We start from the raw sequence: 23,815 nt of genomic DNA on the forward strand, positions 1-23,815 counted from the left end.
ATTTGTTAACAGATTACCAGCTACTATGCAAATAAACCCTAAAATTTAGTAGTTTATCATTCTAGAAGTTTATTTCTCATGTTATATCCCAAAATACGTGTTCAGTGGGCAGCCTTGCATGAAGCAATTCAAAAATCCAGGCTCCATCCATTTTATTGTGCTGCCATTCATGTATGTTTATGGATACTTCTCTTCTAGCTGGAGGAGAGAGTTCATAACATCCACCTGTTTCTTATCCTTTTTAGCCTAGATGTGGCACATGTCATTTCTTCTTACATTTTGGGGAAGAATATAGTCCCAGGAGAAATGGAGACTTGAAAATGTAGTTCCTGAAGGGGCAACCTTTTTCCAGAAACCAGTCTATTCTATGAAAGGGGAACACAAATTGTTAGAGGACTGGCAGCTACTGGCCAAAAACAGTATTATTAACTAGAGAGATTGCCTTAATAGTCATTCTAGAAAAACACAAACAAATGCTCATCTTGGAAAATAATTCATAACCCGGCAGAATTAAGTTTGGAGCACTTGGACACTTCAGCTTCTATTTCTTTTATTTATTTAACAAATATCTTGTACCGTTCTAAAAAATAGTGTCAGATCCTAAGAGGTTTTATAATAATAAGGTAAGTTTTATTTCAGAAGGGAAAGAATATGCATACTGAGGTTGAACAAATTAGTACATGTAAGGTGGACGGTGATAGCCAAATTTCTCACTCTTGGAAAGGGAAAGCCACAGGCTACAATGAATTATATGGAACTAGATTAGAGTTAGAGGCATCAGTATGAACTCATGTTTAACTTAATATAGAGGTACAGATATAGAAGTTGTCCCTTAGTATCCATGAGGGATTGGTTCCTGGAGCCCCCATAGATACCAAAATTTATGAATACTCAAGTCCCTTATATAAAATGGCTGTAGTACAATGAATACAGTCTGCCATCTGTTTGAATTCCGGGATGTGAAACCCGTGTATATGGAGGGCGGACTGTAATTACAGATATGTATGTATATATTTTCTAGCTCAGAGGGCCTAGAAGCAGTGTTAGCACACCAAGTACTCAGATTGTGGTTTTCTCTGAAAAAGGGAATCAGGACTCCTTGGAGAAATGATTGATTCATCAAATACAAGATAAAGCTAGAGCATCTTGTTCTACCAGAAATTAGGGAAGTGCTCAAAAAAAAAGGTATGGGGGATGGGTTAGGGGGCATGTCAGCGGGACTCAGGAGTCAACCCGAAAGAGTTCTTAATGACTAGAGCTGGAACAACTTAAGCAATAAAATAAATAATATAGTGTCAGATTATAAGTCAAAGTATAAAATAAATATCCATGAATAATATTGATATAACTAAATGATCAGATTATAAATAAGTGGTTGAGAAGAGACAAACCTTCCTTATAGAAGAATTTCAAAGAATTTATATGGCTACTTGTAGGACATAGAGCTCAATCCCCTCATTTCTGCTCCTTGCTGAGTATTGGCTGTACTTAGTGACTTGCTTCCAGAGAGTATAATGTGAAAAGGGGGGAAAGTAACTTTACTTTGAAGAAACATGACAAACTCTAGCTTGGCCAGGTGCAAGGTTATCATCATCAGTGATAAGACATATTGATGGTATGTACCCTTGATGTGATATGAGAATGGCATTTTACCTCGGTGGTTTTCCTTCCCAAAATCAGTATTTCCAAATGAATCATGAGAAAAGCATTAGACAAACTCACTTGAGGAACATTCTACAAAATACCTTAACTCAAGACTGTAAAGGGCTTATAAAATAAGGAAAGAATGAAAAATGGTCACAGACAAGATAAGACTAAGGAGACATGATGACTAAACTTAGTCTGGCATTATGGACTGGTTCCTGGAATAGAAAAAGGACATTAGTGGAAAAACTATTGAAATCTGAATGAAGTGTAGAGCTTAGTTGATAGAAATGAACCAATGTTGGCTTCTTAGTTGTGATAAATGTACCATGGTAATGTAAGATCTTAACAATAGGAGAAACTGGATGAGGGATATATGGAAACTCTATACAGTTATTACAACTTTTCTATAAATCTAAAACTACTTTAAAACAAAAGTTTACTTATACATATACTTTAAAAACTTAAATCTGTATGAATTGACAGACCCCAGTCTGTCATTTTACCTCACAGTGCAATGATCTAGATCAGGGGTCCCCAACCCTGGGCCACAGACCACTACTGGTCCGTGGCCTGTTAGGAACTTGGCTGCACAGCAGGAGGTGAGCAGCAGTTGAGCTAGCAAAGCTTCATCTGTATTTACAGCCACTCCCCATTGCTCACATTACCACCTGAGCTCTGCCTCCTGTCAAATCAGCAGAGGCATTGGATTCTCATAGGAGGGCAAACCCTACTGTGAACTGCACATGTTAGGGACCTAGGTTGCACGCTCCTAATGAGAATCTAATGCCTGATGATCTGAGATGGAGCTGAGGCAGTGATGCTAGCGCTGGGAAGCAGCTGCAAATACAGATTATCATTAGTAGAGAGATTTGACTGCACAGAGACCATAATAAATCAGTTGCTTTCAGACTCATATCAAAACCCTATCAGTGAGTGGCAAGTGAAAACAAGCTCAAGGCTCCCACTGATTCTGCATTATGGTGAGTTGTATAATTATTTCATTATATATTACAATGTAATAATAATAGAAATAAAGTGTACAATAAATGTAATGCACTTGAATCATCCCGAAACCATCCTCCCACCCACCCCCTGGTCTGTGGAAAAATTGTCTTCCATGAAACTGGTCCCTGGTGCCAAAAAGGTTGGGGACCGCTGATCTACATGAAATAAAAATTACATCATATGCAAGTAAATTCCAGAAACTTAATCCATGATGTCTTAAACAGGCATTCAGTTGAAATGAACAACAGTTATAGGTGCCATGAAGAAAACGGGGGGTGAAAAGAGTAATATACAACAATTATATCATTCTTTTATAAACTAAAAAAAGAGAGGAAAATCCTAACTTATAAAATTTATTGCATGGAGCCGTATGTTTAGGGTCTTTCAGATACTCTGATCAGCAAATGTGAAGGATACAAAGGATATAGTAATTCATTATGAAGTAAAATTTTAGAATTTCAAGGGCATTCAACCTCACACAAATATCTATCTATCTATCTATCTGTTTGTCTATCTATATCTCAAACAGTGCTTTTAGTATCCCAAGATAAGTTGCACTATTAAATCTGCTGTTAAAGAGACTGGATTATTTCCCAGATCCTCAATATCTTCATTCATTGTGCTCTTTTTATATCCCATATAACTGCCCTGATTTATCTAGGATATCTTCCTAGAAGAGCCCTTGAACAATTTTTGCGATGTAAGTATTTTTTGGAAAAGGACTCAAAATAAGTTTAATAAGATTTATTATGTTTCTTCTAAAAGTTCTGGATAAGAATACTTCAGAGTGAAAAGAATTTAAAACAGAGCATTCTAAGCCGTAGAAAGCTGGCTGATCCAATTTAAGCCCAGACTCATATTTCAAAAAGACACAGGAAGGACTTTTTCGAGGTCAAAGTCATAGGGAGGGTTTTTTGTAAGAACCTCAGTTTCTGCCATTACAGGACTTGGGAGGCAATTGCTTAGCACACAGATTTTAGAGTCAGGGCTAGAATTGAATCCATTTTCTTCATGGACCATCTATGTGATCTTTGGGCAAATAGGTTTTTTTAATCTCTGATTTTTGCATTTAAAATGGGGAAATAATAGTAATTACTATACCAGGCTAGTGAATGAATCAAATGAAATAATTTGGGGGTCAGCACAGTGCTTAGTACATAATAAACAATTATAAATATAAAGCCTACAGTTATTAAATGTCCATGATTGCTTTTCCCCAAACTACAACACTTGGCCTGTTCTTATAATTCCATTATTCTACGTATTAGTAAATGGTGTTACATACAGGTACTACTATCACACCACTCATTCATTGTCTAAGGGGGACCTGGTAGGGGATATAAACTGTCAGGAACTTCTCTATAGCTGATGGCAAAGCTATATCTGTACTGTTAGGGTGTACCCTGAAGAGAGTCTACCGATGCTGAACTTTAGAAGCAAACACAGAAAGAAGGAGAGAGGTGATCAGAAATGACACAGGGGATATGGACAAAGCACCAGCAGTGTCCTTCCAGTCTTGCAAATAAGTTATCTTCCCTCTTGTCACAGGAAGTGTCCTGGAACACTTTCCATCCTCCACCTTTTGGATTTCAACTCAAATGTCACTGTCTCAGGAAAACTTTGCCTAATTTTTAGTTTGTGATGATACACATTTAATATTATATCTATTTGCCTAGTATTTTCTCCTTCTCCCCATTATCCATTGGCATAACCATGCCTACTTTTGCTTATTGTTTTACTCCGAATCTCGGCATATAGTGGGACCCTCAATAAAGGAAAAGTGAGGGCAGGGGAGAAAATGGGAGCCTAAGTGCTTGAGAAGCAGACTCTGGGGGGCATTTAACTTCAATAAGAATATCACCACCCTTCCTTGTGATTTGGAGAATTCAGTGCTGAATCAATATGACTCCATTAATTACATGCAGTTTGTAAAGAGAAATTTGATGCCACATATGGTCAGACTGGGTTGTTTTTTGCTAACGAGCACAAACGTGTTTAGGAAGTTAAGACAAGCCTATCCCACTAAAGATATTCCATGTTTTCCAAAATTAGTTAAATCCCATCTGAATGAATGCATTTTCAGTTCAATAGCTCACGCCTTCATTCAGCAAGTCTTTATTATTATTATGAATGCTGGCTTTGTGCTGAGCCATGGAGGTGTGGAAGTTACTGGGGATACAAAAATATGAGGAAGCTATATATTGACTTTTATCATATCTAGTCAATTGGAAAAGGTATTAAACAAATGAGGACACATATTTACTTCAGAATAGTTGATAAATGATTTGAAGGTAAAGTATGGCCATAAATGATATTAGTAGATACATAAAATGATATTAATATACAGTTTATATGTTATATACAAAACTTACAGCTAGGATATATAATTTTGGGGTTTACTATACAGATGAGAATATTTGAAATTTTCATTCTCTGATACATTTTGCTGATACATGTCTTTGGAGAAACCAGAATACCTTTATCTACTTTAATATGTAATATCCTTCATTCTCATTTCAAATTATTATTATTATTGTGGTATGTCATCATTTTGTATTGATTTTAGATGTCATTTCAATGCTAAACCTATTTTCCCAAGTAAATCTGTAATGCTCATGTTTTGTGAACAACTTACATTCTTTTGCAAGTAAGGAAAAATATCAGAACACCTTCCTCTGTTGTGAGAGAAGAAGGTAAATAAAATTCCAAAATGAATACAGTTCAAAAAAATAATAAAATTCCATAAGGAAGCCAAGTATATATAAGACATTATAGAAATCAAACAATGAATGTTTAATGAACAAATACTACTGGTAATGTTGTCTAAGTAATCAAGTAGATTAAAAGAGTTCACGTAAGACATGATTCCTGACTTTAGTGTGCATTCCAACAGTTGAAGAGATGACATAATTGCATCACCAACAAAAACATGATGATAGCTATCACTTATTGAGCATTTGTTGTTTTAAGTACTGCATTTAAGTACATGCATTTCTCTTATTTAATTCAAATAAAACCAGTGAGTTAGGAACTATTATTATCTAGATTTTACATCTGATTATAGAGATTAGATCCTGAAACCTGGTTTAGAGAGCCTGACTGATAAGAACTAGTTTGAGGAAGATAGCATTTTACAAAGAAAGGATTATGGAAAATGTTTCTATATCATTTCAGAAAATTGAACAATACACAATAAACAATATACAAATACATAATGCATAAAATTCTAGATGGATTAAATCACTTAAGGATTTTAATATATTAATTGTTTTGAGAAACTAACCAAAAAAATGTAATACTGTGAAAAATAGGCTACTTTTAAAAGGTAATGCAAACAAAGCCCATAAGTAATCAGCAAATTTGACTACAAATTCTTTTTTATTTCTGAATGACAAAACACCCTGAATGTAAAATTAAAATATAAATGACAGAGAGTAGAATTTGTAGGTCACAGGGTATGATCAGGCCATTCAAGATGGTGCTCTCTTGCTCTCTGTACATCCCCTGGTTGACCAGTCCCTGCTTCACTCACATGACTATCCAATCCTCTTAATTATAAAGCTTAATCAGTAACTGCCAGCATGCTTGCTCACTGCCCCAGCTGGTGATTGTTCTAATCCTTAGGCCAGAATGGCTTCACCCGTTAGTTTATTAGAGGGAAACATCTGCCCTGATGGTGATTAACCTGAGGGGCTTTGAGGGACGTTCCCCAGCGGCTGGTTTCCCTGGTAACTGAAGCAACCTGACATCAACTACCCCTACAAATGGTAGCCTCCTTCTCTCTGGAGTAGTGAAGAGTGTTGCCATGTTTCCGTACATGGTCAGGTTTCACTCCAGGACCTTTGCTTCGGACATGTAAGATTCCCCTATCCAGTAAACCATTGACATCTATGGCACTGTCTTTGGGCTTTTTGGTCTTGAGGCTGGGCATCTACAAGGCTTGCAGGCCTGCGGGGTGCAGCCCAACACAGAGGAAGCCAGTGTTCCTGCTGCCATGACTAGAAAACTGAGATAAACTATAACAGTAGTGTTTAAAGCATATAGGATAGCTGTGGAAACAAAAAAGACTTGAACTAAAGTTTCAGAGAGGAAAGAGCTTTCCTTTGGTGAGATGACAACAGCCAACTATTTACTTTCTTGGGGGCATTTTCCAGTTCTGAGTTTAAACCGCAGATTACCTTAGTTTTTGCTTAGGGACTGTACTAAAGGGAAGATAAGCCGACAGAGATTTTGAAGAACAGTCTAGTTGGTATAATGGATGAGAATCTAGACAGGCCATGGCCTCTCTATGTGGAGCCATAGAGAGGGTAAAATACATGGCTGGTTTTACCCACAAAGTATGGTGTGGCATATTTAATTGAAGCTGTATGTAGCAAGAACCTAAAGAGGTATGCTCAAAACCTCTGATATGCAAAACTAAACATCCCACTGTCTTTTAGGTCTGAGGCAACAGACTTCCTAGACTATAAATTAAAAGCTTTTGGTAGGGCATATCAAAGGACTAAGGAAGAGCCAGAAGTACATTAAATCTCCTAAAAATGAACCCTAGCTCCCCACCTTGTTCAATCCCTAATTGAATGGATGGAATCAGCACCTCACCCTATCTGCCCATCAGAACCAAGAGGAAACCCTCTTTGGGGGAAAATAACATCACCTGAAACCTCTGTAGTTTTTTTTTCCATGCACAATATTTAATGTAAAATAAAAATCACAAGCTATGCAAATTGACAGAAAAATGTACTTAAAAATCTTGAAGAAACAGGCAATAGAGTTAGACTGACAGATGGTGCATACATTGGACTTAGCAGGACAAAGACATTAAAACAACTATTATGAATGTTAATTAAAATAGATTAATATATGGACAAAATGCATTAAAAGATGTTTAACTTACCCAGAGAATTCAAATCTATACAAAAAAAGGGCTTTCTGGAACTGAAAAGACAGTATCTGAATTGACTGATTCAACACAGTGGAAGGTAGAATTAATGACCTCAAGACAGGTCAATAGAAAAATATACAAGCTAAATCAGAGAGGGAAAAAAAGAATGGGAATAAAACTAGTATGGAGTATAAAAGAAATGAGAGGGACATACTCCAATGGGAATGGGAAGCATTCTATAATCTTAGGATTAAATAACTATATATATATATATATATATATATATATATATATATACATGTATATATATATAATATATATATTTTTAAAATTTTGTGGGCCTAAGTTCCTGGACTGATTTTTTCAGAAGCTTTTCTTAGACTTCTCTTCCTCTTAAGTGAACTAGGAAGGCTAGAGGGGTATGAAATTGTCTAACTGAATTGCCCTTCTCCCAGATCAGATAAGGCTCTGGTAAAGTAGTTTCCGTTGAGGCAGGTCTCTTTGATGGACAATGCTGAGCCTATTTCAAAATAGGCCTGTCTGAAGCACAAGTAAAGTTGTCTCCAATCTTCACCATAAGAACTGGAGTTTCTTGATGGTAAAACCCATGAAAGTGTGAGGGCTCCCCCAAGACTAGGCTCCCAGGAATTTTTAATCTTTAATCTAGTCCACACTCAGCCTCTAGTATTAGTCAATTATGATTTAAGGGTTCGTACAGGTTCCAGCTGGTAAACTGATCTCAGCTGTGATTCTTTATATTCACCTATCTCTCCAGCTTTCAAGGCAGCAATTGGCCCTGTGACCTAGAATCTCTGATGGATCTAAGAAGAATGTCGACATTCAGATTGTTCCATGGTGACTTCCAAGCTCTTGACATATCAGAACTGAAATCGTAAGACGTGATTACTTTTCATTAGTTTTTTGCTTTGTGGCTTTCCTGACAACACTAATACTATACTTTCACACTATAAATGTATGTGAATGAAGCCTGTTGTTACAAATTCTTGAGACTTTTTTTTTCACTCTAAGATGAGACAGACAAGATTTTTTAAAGTTTTTCTTGGCCATAACATGTTTTCTAGTCCTTTTTTTTTTTTTTTTATAAATTTATCTATTTTTATTTCTGGCTGCGTTGGGTCCCCGTTGCTGTGCATGGGCTTTCTCTACTTGCGGCGAGCAGGGACTACTCTGTTGCGGTTCGTGGGCTTCTCATTGCTGTGGCTTCTCGTTGCGGAGCATGGGCTCTAGGCACACAGGCTTCAGTAGTTGTGGCTCGCGAGCTCTGAGCACAGGCTCAGCACTTGTGGTGAACGGGCTTAGTTGCTCCGCGATGTGGGATCTTCCCGGAACAGGGATCGAATCCGTGTCCCCTGTGTTGGCAGGCACATTCTTAACTACTGCGCCACCGGGGAAGCCCCTCTAGTCCTTTCTTTGAGTGTGTTGTCTTTTACAATCCCTGTTTTATTCAGAGTTCTCAATTCCAATGTCTTATGTTGTTCTAGCTCAGGGTCTTACCTTTGTTCTCTAGAAGTAAGATTAGCAAAAGCCCTTAGCCACAAATTCTGAACCTACTTAGCACTGTGGTTTCCTGATTCTGCTTCACTCTCGGCCCCTTACATAATTGCATGTTCAGATGGCAATTTAAAGGTTGGTTATTCCATTATTTTTAACCCAAAACATCTATGTATTTTTTTTTTTTTTGCAAGCGTGTTTTTAGTTTCTCTTTAGATACCCCAAACAAATCAACAAATAATCTGAAAGCTCGTTCCCTTCTGGTTCGTAACTGTGTTGTGGAAAGTTCAGATTATACAATAAGTGATGCTTGGATCACCAGACTGTCGTAGCTATAATTCATTAATGGAAGCAGTTTTTAAACCTACATGTGCCAGGCAGGTGGAATGCAAGAATGAGCAGGACATCATTAGTTAAATTTCATTTCCCCTAAGATCTTTCTATCTAAAAGTGTTAGGGAGGAAAAATCTTCCTTTCTTGCCTTCTCGGTTCTTTGGCTGGTCTAGTAATTAAATTGACATAAAATACATCAATAGGAGAAAAACCAATTTTGTATGTATGGGAGCCCCATAAAAATGAGACTCAAAGAAGTGACCAAAGCAGGAAACTCTTAGATCTTTTATACAAACAATACATCTGTGAAGAACTGACAAGACAGAGGCTGGGTTTGGGATTGTAAATTAGTGAAGAAGTTAATAAGGTTTATTTATAGTCTTCTTTGCCCTAAATTCCCTATTTCTGGTGTTAGGATGCCTTCCACCTTCCTGATACAGTATGGGTCACTTTTCACGTGAAAGATTTTATTTCCTGCTTTTGGGGGGTGGAAAGAGTTTGAGTGTCAGAGTGTCCTTTTTTACTGTTTGTCAGGTGACTTTAATTCAGAATAATCAATATGCCAAAATGGCATATTTTGGGCTGACCTATTCTGTTCCTATTCAAGAGACAAATTTAAAAATATGTCTAGAAAAGCAAGAAGTAGAAGTACATGTATAGAGTGCTAGAGTGATAACACAGTGAAGAGAGAAATGCTTAAACATGCCTTGTTGGGGTAAACATTATGGTGGATGGCTAAGGGAAAACTGAATGCAGAAGGTGATGACTGAGGGGAAACTTGAAGAGTAACTAGAAATGTTCTGGATCTAAAAGGATATGTAGGGTTATCCAATAATCAGAAACAACAATATGCATAGGTAACAAGAGGAAGTAAGTGAATTTCAGTGTGGCTGGCATGCTGTGTTGGTAGGAGGTGAGGGTAGAGGAGAAGTATATGAATCAGGCCACACGATGGGTTTTATGTTAAAATGAGTCTGGACTGTGTTTTGAAGATGAAATAGAAAATGTTGAAGTATTTTAAGCAGAAGAATAAGAGCATGGTGAGAAGAAATGTGCTTTAGAAAAACAGATGTATAGAGAGCAGTGGTTCTCAAAATTCAGCATGTATCAGTCTCCTGGAGAGATTGTTAAAACCTGATCATGGCACAGAACATCCCCCCCCCCCCCCCCCCCGCCCCTAGAGTTTCTAAGTCTAGGAGAATTTGCATTTCTAACAAGCTCCCAGGTGATAGAGATACTCCTAGTCTGAGGATCACACCTTGAAAATCACTGTAGAGAATGAGTAGACTAAATGAAGGGCAGGCATGGTTAACAAGGCCAATTAGCTAATGTGAAAGCAATAAGAACCCATCAACCAGGCACCAAAAAGTGAAACAAAAGCAGCAACAGCAAAATTACTGACTCAATTTAGTTGTATTTTAGTATAAAGGAACAAACTTAAAACATCTTGCTGTAGCATATATTCCTAATTGATCATTGTGATCCCCTTTTCTTCTTTCTTTCCTCTCCTTTCCTTTGCTTTCCCTTCATCCGTTCTCTTCCTCATTTCTAACTAGTCTATCATGCTCTGAAGTGAGGTACCTGGATAGAGGTCCAGGAAGAAGCAAAGTTAAAATATACAAAAGAAAGGGAGAAATAAGAACAATAGGGTTATTAAATAATTATTATTCCTTAGTTAATAATTTTGTATGTTATGGTACAATAGTTCATATGTTCTTGTGGACCATCATAATTTCAGCTGCTAAGGCCTCTGACATCTTAGTCTGGTTTTGAGTAAATGATCTGAGAAAAGACAAAGTATGAATAAGATGAGGTTAAGGCATTTGTGCTTCTTTCCCCTCCCCCAGTGAGTGGGGGTAACTTGGCTTCTGTAGTTAGGTTTTGATCTGTTTAATAGGCCTTTAGAGAGAGAGGTAAATGTATAAACTGAGATTCCTCCAGTATGTAAAACCACTTATTTTAGTGGTTACCAAGTGAAGACTGCACAAGCTTTTATTTTAAGTTAAAGTGCAAAGTAAAATCAAAGAAAAAAAAAAAACTGGTGTTCTAGAGTCTGACCCCCAGATCAATAGGATATATAGGTTTCTATTAACAGGTTTTCTGATATTAGCACACTTAAAAGGTGGTTTGGTCTTGAATGTTAGTAAGACTTTTGGATACAAAATGTTACTTTACTATATGATTCTGGGTGTAGGACTAGAAAGCATCTGTTCTTTTTAATTAATGGATTCACTTCATTGTCATTCAGTGGTCTGCTGGCTTTTAAACTGGTGGGTGTGGGTTTCCTTGGGGATTATTGCTGAAACTCGGTCTCTGTTCACCTGAGCCAAATAGAAACGTGGAGACAGTTTTGGGTGAAGTATAGTAGAAAAGAATAGCTTTATTGCTTTGCCAGGCAAAGGGGGCCACGGCAGGCTAATGCCCTGAAAACTGTGTCCGCCCCCCTCCCCCGCCAGGGGATAGTAAGGAGTCTTACAGTGTTTAAGGAGAAGGGTGTGGTCAGCTCGTGGACATTCTTCTGATTGGTTGGTGGTGAGGTAACTGGGAGTCAGCATCATCAACCTTCTGGTTCCAACCGGTCTGGCGGCTACGTGCTTGTGAGCAGCATAGAGTTAACTTCTTCCACCTGGTGAGGTTTTCAGTATCTGCAAAACGGCTCAAAGGACATGGCTCAGAATATTATCTATAGTCCTTGAGGAAGAACTAAAGGTCCTTGACTTTGTTTAATGGCTAAAGTATTTTGTCTTGCTTGACTGTCTTCCTTTCTTTCTGTGTTTACTCATTTCTGATTAAATTTATTCTTTGACTAAAGTTTTTCTACAGACAAAAGGCAGGCAGAGGACATGGGTGGGGGTTTATTGCTGGGAAGGCCTCATAGCTCCTGCTCGGTTACATTGTTATCCTGCATAGCCTTGGGATAATGTTACAAAACATGGGTCCCAGCAGAGTAGACCAATTTTTAAGATTGTATGTTTGGATTGCTGCACCTTTGGGATGAGGAAATCAAGTACTACATCTCTGTAAAATTAAACTTAAGAAAAATATCAATAACACATAGGTTTTCCTTGGTTATCTAGAACTCCTTATTGAACTATCAACGTGATTGCTTTTTAATTTTGAAAATGTTGTCAACTTATCCTAGGTGACAAATCTTCAGCCTTAAACTCTATTTTGGACATTCTTACCACCCCCCCCCCCAACTTTCCACAAAGATTTTCTTTTCTCACTCAACTCTATATAATACAAATTGCTTTACAGTCACTTTCCCAGTTATATTTCAGTACTTTTTCCTTCTTGTTCCCCATAGCACCTTATATATTTTGTAAAGGGATTGTAAATTCTTCAAAGGTTAAGAACTATTGTCTAGGGCTTCCCTGGTGGCGCAGTGGTTGAGAATGTGCCTGCTAATGCAGGGGACACGGGTTCGAGCCCTGGTCTGGGAAGATCCCACATGCCAAGGAGCAACTGGGCCCGTGAGCCACAACTACTGAGACTGCGCGTCTGGAGCCTGTGCTCCGCAACAAGAGAGGCCGCGATAGTGAGAGGCCCGCGCACCGCGATGAAGAGTGGCCCCCGCTTGCCGCAACTAGAGAAAGCCCTCGCACAGAAACGAAGACCCAACACAGCCAAAAATAAATAAATAAATAAATAAATAATAAAAATAAAGGAATTCCTTTAAAAAAAACGTCTTTAAAAAAAAAAAACTATTGTCTATTTATCTCTGTATCTCTTTTAATCTGAATGTATTTATTAACTCAGAGATTATTCCCAACCTCTTACTTCTTTGACAATCTTTTGTTTCTTCTCTTAACATGCCCTCTTATCTCACTGAAATATATGTGCTACATATTCTTAAGCTGACTTGGCCTTGTTTTATAGAACTCTTGTCTGATCTGTAAATCATCTGTCCAAAATAAAATGGTCATCATGAGAAGGTGGTAAGATTTGAGAACTGCAAAAATGCAGTTGGTAAGATAGAAATTACAGTTTATCATTATGAATACTAGAAAAATCTTTTTCTTCAAAAGAGTTATAAATAAAACTGAACAATAAATCAAAATTTTAAATGTTCTCATCCTACTCGGCTAAACACAAATACATAGTAAGGCATTTCTTAAAAACAATTGCTATATTAGGATCTGAAATATAAACGTATCATAATACCACTTATTCTATTTCTGAAAATTCCCATTAAAATAACATTGCTTTTTTTCCTCCCTTCTCTCTACAATTCTAAGTCACAGGAAATGGTTAAAAGCGTTATGTACATAATACAGTCTACAGTGTCTTACTGAGTCCTAGCCTTTTCAAAACCTCACAACTTGAGTGACATATTCTAATGTCATCATTGGCTTTTAGTATAATAAAAAAATATTGAATGTGATCCCACATGCCTCACAGCCAAAAAACCAAAACACAAAACAGAAGCAATACTGTGACAAGTTCAATAAAGACTTTAAAAATGTTCCACATCAAAAAAAAAATCTTTTAAAAAAAAGTCAGTGAAATCTTTCCAACATTTATTCTAAAATGTACATAACTGTACTGCATATTAAAATACTGATTTTTTATTTTATTTTTTTTACCTTGGCATTTTCTCTTTTCTTGGCCATTGCCTGTGATTTTTGCTGAGATTTAAATGCGAGAACAACAAATCCTATGGCTGAGTTAAATTCTAAGGCACGGAGGAAGCTACAACCACATTTCTTCTTGAAGCAGTTAGCATAGCACTGAGGTAACATTCCCCCCATTAGCTAGGTTCTGGGTCATGGTACACTATAGACTGCTGCTATGAACAGACGTTGGCAGATGTTTAACCTTTTGTGAAATGAAGGAGGTTTACCAAATGTTATGTGTCTGAATTAAAATCTTGGGGGTACTTTGCCCACTTCCCAGGGTTTCTCAATGTTTTTAGTGAACAGATTAGTTTCAATTAACTTGACTCTTCATAGAAGAAAGTGGCAAAATATAAAGTGGCTCCCAAACACAGGATCATGTTTCTGTAGAGGGTGAAATATCTCTTGTGTTTTTAAACTTATTTTTGGTAACTCCAATTAAGGTGGGGAGCATAATTAATATATAGCATAAGATCTCTTATCTATTAGAGGGTCACCAGATGGTTTTTACCTTGTACTAGATCATTCCCAGTAAAGTCCACTTTCCATAAAGTGTTTCAGAGAATTTTATCACTGATGCTATCAACTGTATCTAAAAAAACAAACTTATAATAAAGTTTAAGACACACTTAATGATGAAATGATTTTAGTATATTTCAGAACAGAATACTGCTGGATTTGAAAAAGAAATAAGGTGTGTAGGAAATATGTGGCTATAAGCAGTAAAAATAAAGGAAAAGACAACCGCATTTCAGTCAGTAAATTTGACACAGTATGTGGTACACAGTTTATATTGACTCTAGTCAAGTTACCTGCAAGTAAAAAATAAAAGTTAAAATTTAAAATGACATTTTCTGTAGTTGTTTCATGTGTTTTTAGATGAGAGAAGGCATTTAGATCTCATTTCATAAAATTCTATGTAGACATTAAGAGACATTTAAGGGCATTTAATGAAATACTCTCCATTATTTCTTAGGAAACATGGAGGGATGGGGCAATTAATAAACATAGTTTCTGTTTAAGATCTAAAGGAAGTCACATGTTCTATCTCAGGAGTCTACCTTTATCTTATATCTACTTCTGGATATGTAGCCATATTCACATAATTATTAACAACGTAAGACAGTGTATATCCACCCTTGTATACACTCTTATAAGAATTGGTGAAAAGAGTCCCAGAATTTGAGCGTTGTATATATCCTTAGAGTTCATGTTGTCTTTCTCACTTTACGTATGAGATTGCAAAGCTATGTTTTAATTCAGAGTACATACCTTGCTGTTGATAGTAAATTAAAATAAGCCACCTTTTACTGAGCATTATGTTTCCATTGTTTTACATTCAATTTTCTGAGCTTTCAGATGAGGAAACAAAGGAAGTTTAGTAACTTGTCTAATTTCACATAGCCACTTAATACCTGTGCTGGAATAGTTGAACCCAGGCCCATGTGACTCAAATTAGCTCATTCTAGCACACTGCACTGACTCTTCTCATGGAGGGTGTTTACAATGAAAGCAAAAGAGTGGTCAGTCATTTTTCCACGCTAGATTTTTTTCCCATTTTTCCACTTAGTGGTGTTATCTAAAGGAGAATTTGAAAGTAAGCAAAACTGGAATATAGACAAACTTTTTACAACCTTTTACATATCCTATCTCTGCCTTCTCAGGGCATTTCATGACACATTTTCTGCATCTCTCTCCTTGTCTAGACACCCTGGGACTACAAGGGGTTTCTGGTGACCCAGGCTCCTTGACTTGAGGTTGCCATCACTATGCCCTCTCTTGGCAGTAACGTTTAGTACTTCCTATCTCTCTAAAAGACTTGCTCTCATTAAACTTTACCTCTTCTATGACAGAAGACTGGGGATTGCACTCCACTTTCTAAGGTGACAGTTGACAAATTAATCCTCATACAAGGGCTAATAACTGCTACACCTTAAGGGTTGTGTCCTTTCCATAGGCGTATGCATTTTAACAGGAGAGGTACAAAGTTATTTTCAAAATGGTGTAACCCTTTAATGACGGGATATGTGATAGTATAGCAAGGATTTAAGGGAGAGACTTTGGGAAAAAAGGCAAATTTGTCAGATGCCTCAAATCTCATTACATTTGCAAGTAAAGTTAACTCTAATTGTGTTTAATGTTTAAAAAATTGATGGCAAATAAATATAAAATACAATATTGTTTCCAGAGCAAATGATGGAAAATTAAAATCATAGTATCATAAAGAAAATAACAAACATAAGGATAAATTTGCTATTTAAATATGTGTTGGGAATAGCAGTATGTTGATACAATCAATAAGAACATTAATCTGTAGGTGTACATGACACATGAGCCAAAATTTGAACATCAAAAGAACACCATTTCCATTAGCATCAGTGAAGGAAGATAAGAAGTGATTGGAAGGAAATACAACTGTAGTTTAATTTTAAGGAAGTGGCTTTATGGAATGATAAGAATGAAAATTCTTTTTTCTTATTATTAATATTTTTTAATTGCATAAAGTAGTTCCATTGCTTTGTTTAACAACCTATGGTTGATGTGTCACACATAATTTATAATACAGAGGTAAAAATACTGTCATTATAAACCAAGTGACTAGAATTCTGCTGTAAATGTTGTTAATACCCACCTAGAAAATTCGGGAATATACTTCAAGAAAGTGACTCTGAGTCACAGGTGCTCTATTCAAGAAAAATTAAATCAGACTCTCTGGGAGTGAATCCATAGACTGATTTTTTTTTTTTTCTTAAGTCTCAAGTTGACTCTAATGTGAATTGACAAACTCTGGCCTCGGATACATAGATGATAGGATATGTGGAGGGACGGATCAAGACAGAGGAGAACTAGAACTTACTTGATAAACGTTACTGGTGCTTGCCAGTATTTCTAGATCTCTTCCGACTCCTGGACATATAAAATATTATCTGTTGAACTTAAAGCCGTTTGACTTGCTTCTGTCAATAAAGTAGGAGTGGTGGCACTTAAAATTATGATTCTCCATACTCTTTTCCTCTGCTTACATGAACCGTGAAGCACTGTGTTAAGAGAGATGCCATAAGAATTGTAAATTAACTCATGAATGTTAACTGTTGTTCTGCCTTTGCTTGAATGAGAAATGAATCTTCATAATGTTAAACCATGGGTTTTCGTCCTGTTTGCTAATTAATGTAACATAACTCAGTCTTCTGACTGAATGGCTCCAGGTGTCTATAACTCTTCTTCCAACCTTTCTTTTTCATTACTACCATTATAATAGAGCATGCCCTTATCTCCAAGAGTAATCTGTTACTTTTTATAATGTAAGTTACATGAGGAAAGGGAGCTTTTCTAATGTTTGCTTTTCATTTTGTTTGTTCACTCACATATCCCAAGTATTGGGGCAGATTTGCATCTCAAATATTTTTTGAATAAATGAATGTGCTTTGTATCTTATTGCCTTCATATTCTCAGAAATTTATCTCTTCTATTAGCATTTGAAATCTATATATTACTTTGACCCAAGCTATTGCATCATCTCTCCCCTCCATTCTTAACCGAACGCTGATGTCATGTACTCACCTTTCCCTACCTTTACAACTCACTAAAAACCCACCCCATCACTCTATTAAACTTTTAGAAAATATGTTAATAACTACTTTACCTCTAAATACAGTGGATACTTTGTTCAGTCCTCATCTTACTTGGTCTTAACCAGCAACAATCAATACTAATGATCACTCTTTTTTGAGACTTTGTCTTCCTTTGATTGCCAGAGCGCTAGCTTAGTCATCATCCATACCCTCTGGAGGCAATTCCTTTCTTTCCTTTCCAGGTTTCTCCTCCTTTACCCATCTATTAAATGCTAGAATTCCTCAAGATTCAGCCCTCAGCTCTCTCTTTTTTTTTTTTTTTTAAGGCTGTATTCTCTATAGGCAATTTGCCTAGAGGCAATTCTTCCAAAATTCGTTTTTCCAGCCCATATCTCTCCACGGAGCTTAATATTTCTATATTGATTCATTTATCCAATGTTTATTGAGCTTTGACCATGTGACAGACACTCTTATAAGCACTAGAGGTACATGGAATTATAAGACTGGCCACATCACCTTTTTGTTATGGTGTATCAAGTATAGTGGAGGAATCTGAAGCTTATTTCAACTATGAATATCTCTCCTCCTCCATTTAAGCATAAGTGCCTCAACAGGGGAGGCTGTATCTGATTTTTTTTCAATCATTATATTTTCACTTCCCAACACAGTGCCTGGTAGGAACTGAGTGACTATTTGTTGAATGAATGAGTGAGTTCACAAATAGTTGATATCCATATTTTATGTGAAAGTCTAATTTTGCTTCATTTTCTTGCCTCTGAATAAGTCTCTTGACCCTTTTCAACTTGCTATTCCAGTACAGATACCTAAACTAAGAAATGCAAACAATTTCATATTTTCAGTTCCAACTAGAGTAATGTATTAAAAATATTAGCCAAATCATCTTCAGATGTAAAATAAGATATAAACATTATCATTAATAATATTAAAGGTAAAAATTGTAGAAGTCCTTTCATCCTTTTATTTGAGAATACCATAGGGCTTTATGACATGTTTTGTTATTCATTTTAATTAGTTATTTATTCATTGTTTTATTACTATTAGTTGTCTTTACTTCGCTAAGTGGAAAGTTCTTGTTTGGAAGTGACTAATAGAGTTCAGGCCGAAGTTTATGCACTTCAGCCACAACAGCGCATCCTTTGACATATATGTGATAGTCTCTAAATGTTAGTTCTACTTAGATAGCAAAGGCAAGATTCTGAATACGGAAGTACTAATTGTTTCTCAGTGGAGTTGGTATTTTCAGATTAAAATGGTGGGGCCAATATTTAAAGAAACTCTTGCCCTACCATGCTCCCTTTCTGTGACCACACAGCCAGCACCACCATATATGGTTGTGTAGGCTGTGCACTGCATAGAGCCATTTGCTTAAGAAGGCAAGAGTGCAGTGAAACTAGTTCATGGAATATGTGGGTAAGTTATCTGGTTTCTCTGGGTCACTAAATTTTAAGACCTACCCCTAAAGTGTTTTGTCTTAGTCTCTAACTCTACAGTTGACTTAAAAATCCCTGAAAATGCCTAACCTGTTGTGTATCCAGCATATTTAGGGCTCCCCAGGGTCTAGGAAGGTCAATAAGGAGAGCCACTATATACCAGAACACGTGTATTCTGGTTACTTTGGTCTAAATTAATGACCATGAGTGGATTTTAAGAGTTTAGGAGACTTCTGAAGGTGGGTGAGTAGTCACTGGTGCTTGAAAATGTGAACTGACATTATAACCAAGTTGCCAGTCTATTCTGGGAATTCTTGACACACAACTTGAAGTTTTTACATACCTTGTGGGTTCCATACGTGGGAATTAAAAACAAAATAACCACATGGCTTTTAATGGTAAGACATTTGCTGTTTTGTAGCTACTGTAAAAAAAAAAATTTTTTTTTGTATTGTATTTCAGATGCAATATTAAACGCTGGATTTACATTTATACCATATTTGTCAATCTTGCTCATCATGTCACTTAGAATCTTCAGGCAGAGGTTTATGCTACTTAGGGGAGGTGAAAAGCAGTAAAGAAAAATCACTTTAACAAAGCCAGTGAAGAGCTGTTCTTAAAATCATTTAGCCTTATACCAAAACCAAGAGATTTTAAAATCAGCATTATTCATTCTTTATGTACTGCAATATACCTTTTGAAGTACAGGAAATCAACTCAATTATGTCAGGAAAAATCTATTAGCTATAGAAAAAGACTAATAGTCAACTTAGAATCCTGATTTTGAAGAATTGTAATAATTCAGCTTGATTCTTGAAATGGTAACATTTGCCAAGAACAATTATCATAATTTGTCTTATTTGGAAAAGGAGTAACACTTTTCATAAAATTGCCTCTTCATAAATAGCTGTAAAAAAAAAGGCTCACATTTAAATATAAGATACACTACTTTGTCCATAAACTTTTTACCAAAATTTCTTCTTAAGTTTTTCAAAAGTTTTTAGTATATTCAGTCATGCAACCATTACTACATCAATTTGAGAACATTTTCATTACTGCAAAAAGAAATTCCATACCCATTAGCAGTCATTTCCCATTTCACCCTAAATCCTGCAGCCCTAGGCAACTACTAACCTGTTTTCTCTATCTATAATTTTTTCAATTCTGGAAGTTTCATATAAATATAACATGCAGAATATGGTCTTTTGTGACTGGCTTCTTTCACTTAGCATAATGTTTTCAAGATTCATTCATGTTGTAGCATGTGTCAGTACTTCATGTTTATTAATTGCTAAATAATATTCTATTGTATGGATATACTGCTTTCTTGTGTACATTTCAGTTGATGGGCGTTTGGGTTGCTTGCACTCTTGGACAATTGTGAATAACACTATTATGAACATTAGAACACAAGTTTTTGTGTGAAGTGTTTTCATTTTTCTTCGGTATATACCTAGGAGTGGAATTGCAGGGTAATATGGTAACTCTGTTTAATCTTTTAGGAACTGCCAGACTGTTTTCCAAGGATGTTGCACTATTTTACATTGCCACTAGCTGTGTCTGAGCGTTCCGAATCCTTCATACCCTCAGGAGCACTAGTTATTATCTTTCTTATAACCATACTACTAGCTGGACAGTGGTATCTCGTAGTTTTGATATGCTTTCTCTAATGGCTAATGATGTTGAAGATCTTTTCATGTATTTATTAGTAGTTTACATATCTTCTAATTTCTTGCGATGTTTTATAGTCTTCAGAGCATAAGTTTTGCAGTTCTTTTAAATTCTTTATTTTTGATGCTATTGTAAGTTTTCTTTTCAGATTGTTCATTGGTAATGTACAGAAATATAGGTTTTTGGTATATCAACCTCACGTTGTGAAATTTTTTTGAACTCAATTATTCTACTAGTTTTTTTTTGCGGGGGGATGTTCCTTAGGATTTTCTGTATATGAGAACATGTTATCTGCAAATAATTTTATTTCTTTGCAATGAATATTCCTTTGTTTTTGTTTTGTTTTTTCTCTTGCCTTATTGACCTGGCTAGAACCTCTAGCATCATGTTGAATAAAAGTGGCAAAGTAGACGTCCCTTTATTTTTCTTGATTTTAGGGGGAAAGCGTTCAGTCTTTAACCATTAAGTATGGTTTCAAATTTTTTTTAAATCCACAGATTCCCTATCAGATTAGGTAAGTTCTATTCCTAGTTGGTTTTTATCATGAAGTTGTGTTGGTTTTTGTCAAATGCTGTTTCTGCATATATTGAAATGATCATGTGTTTTTTATCATTTACCCTATATTATGTTAATTGGCTTTTGGATATTAATTCGACTTTGCATTCTTGGGACAAAACCCTTTTATTCATGATGTATAATCCTTTTTGTATGTTGTTGGGTTCAACTTGCTTGTGTTGAATTTTGTGTGTCTATTGATAAAACATATTGGTATATAGTTTACTTGTGATGACTATGTGGCTTTGGTATCAGGTTAATACTGGCTTCAGAATGAATTACGAAGTCTTCCTTCTTTTATTTTGGAAGTCTTTGTAAAGAATTAATTGATAATCTTTAAATGGTAGAATTCCATAGTGACGTCATCTGGGCCTGTGCCTATCTTTGTAGAGTTTTTAAACTACAAATTCAAACTCTAATTGTTATAGGTCCATTCAGATTTTTGGGTGTGTTCTTCCTGTTTCCATTTTAGAAGTTTGTGTCTGTCTAGGAATTTGTCCATTACTTCTAGGTTGTCTAATATCTTGGCATAGAATTGTATCCCCTTTAAATTCTTTTTTATTTTTGTAACATCAGTAGTAATGCATCTTCTTTCATTCTTGACTTTAGTAATTTGAATCTTTTCTCTTTTTTTGTTTGGTCCAGCTAAAGCTTTGTAATTAAAAATTCTTTTCAAAGAACCAACTTTTGGTTTTGATTTTCTTTCTTGCTTTTCTAATCTCTATACTCTAATATTTATTTCTTTTGTTCTTTTTACTTTGGATTTAATTTGCTTTCATTTTTCCAGTGTCTTAATATGGCAAGTTAGGTTACTGTTTTGAGATATTTCATGTTTTTTAATGTTGGCATTTATAGCTATAAATTTCCCATTAAGCACTGCTTTAGCTGCATTCTGTAATATAATGTGTCTTCATTTTAATTCACCTCATATTTTCTAATTTCTCTTATGATTTTTACTTGATTCATTTGCCATACAGGTGTATTTAAAAGTTTTTTTACTTATGTTAATTTCTCAAATTTTTCTATTACTGGTTTCTAGTTTCACCCTCCCTGTTGGAGCACTTACTTTGTATGATCTCAACTCTTTTAAATTCATTGAAGGTTGTTTTTATGGCCTATCATGTGACCTATCCTGGATAATGTTCCATGAGCACTTGAGAAAAACGTGTAGTGGAGTGTTCTATGGATATCTGTTAGGTCTAGTTGATTAGTGTTCAAGTTTTCTATTTCTTTGATCTTTTGCATAGTTGGTTACAGATTATTGAAAGAAGACTCTTGAACTCTCCAATTATTTTGAATTGTCTGTTTCTCCATTTAATTCTGTCAGTTTTTGCTTTATGTGTGTGGGATTTTGTTAGGTCTGTAAATGTTTATAACTGTTAGATTTTCCAGGTGGTTTGGCCTCTTTGTTTTTTATTATAAAATGTTCTCTATCTCCAGTAATATTTTCTGTTTTAAAGTATATTTTGCCTAATATGAGTATAGCCACTGAATCTTTCTTATGGTTGCTATTTGTATGACATTGCCCTTTCACTGTATGTACTTTTATTACATTTGAATCTAAAGTATGTCTCCTGTAAACAGCAGTATTTGGATCATTTTCTAAAATCTAGTCTTGCAATCTCTTCCTTTTGATTAGATTGTTCATTCCTTTAATATTATTATTGCCTGTACTGGATTTAAATCTCATTTTACCATTTTATATAGGCCTCATGTCATTTTTTTCTTCCTCCTTTACTAATGTATAAAATATTGAATATTTTTCAGTACAACATTTAAGTTTCTTTAGTGATTTTTTACTATATTTTAAAAAATTATTTGTTGCACTAGGGCTTATCATATATCTTATAAAATCTACTATGTTTATACTAACTTAATTCTAGTGATACATAGAAATGTTGTTCCTATATAGCTCTATTCCCTCTTCCCCTTGTTTTGCTGTTACACATATAACATCTGTATATTACCTAACAATACATTATTTTATTTACTACTTTGTATAATTTTACTACTCTATATAATTTTGTCAATTAAGAAAACTGAGATAAGAAGGAAAACGAAATATATATTCATAGTTTGTTGTATTAAACTATTTTCCATTTTGGGTTTTCTTCATTTGTCCCTGTAGATTCATATTACCATATGGTGTAATTTATTTACTCTAATACAGTGTTCCTCCCACCTACCTTCTTTGTGCTATTGTAAAAATTCATTACATTTCTACATATTATAGTTCCAAGAATACAATTATAAACGAATTGTTTTATAAACTTTTTAAAATAAGAGAAGAAATATTCATTTATAATTGTCTTTTATAATTACATAATTACCTTTACTGGTACTCTTTGGTTTTTCATGTGGATTTGAATTAATCTCAGTGTCACTTGCTTTCAGTCTTAAGATTTTCCTTTATTTCAGTTTTTTGTTTTGTAAATGTCTTTATTTCACCTTCTTTTTTGAAAATTGTTTTGTTGGCTATTAGATTCTTGGTTGACAGTTTTTCTTAAGTACTTTGAATGTTTTCCACTGTCTTCTGACATCCACTGTTACTGATTACAAGTCAGCTGTTAA

This window comes from Balaenoptera acutorostrata, chromosome 8 (genome assembly GCF_949987535.1).
Source record: "Balaenoptera acutorostrata chromosome 8, mBalAcu1.1, whole genome shotgun sequence".
In the NCBI taxonomy this organism is placed as follows: Eukaryota; Metazoa; Chordata; class Mammalia; order Artiodactyla; family Balaenopteridae; genus Balaenoptera; species Balaenoptera acutorostrata.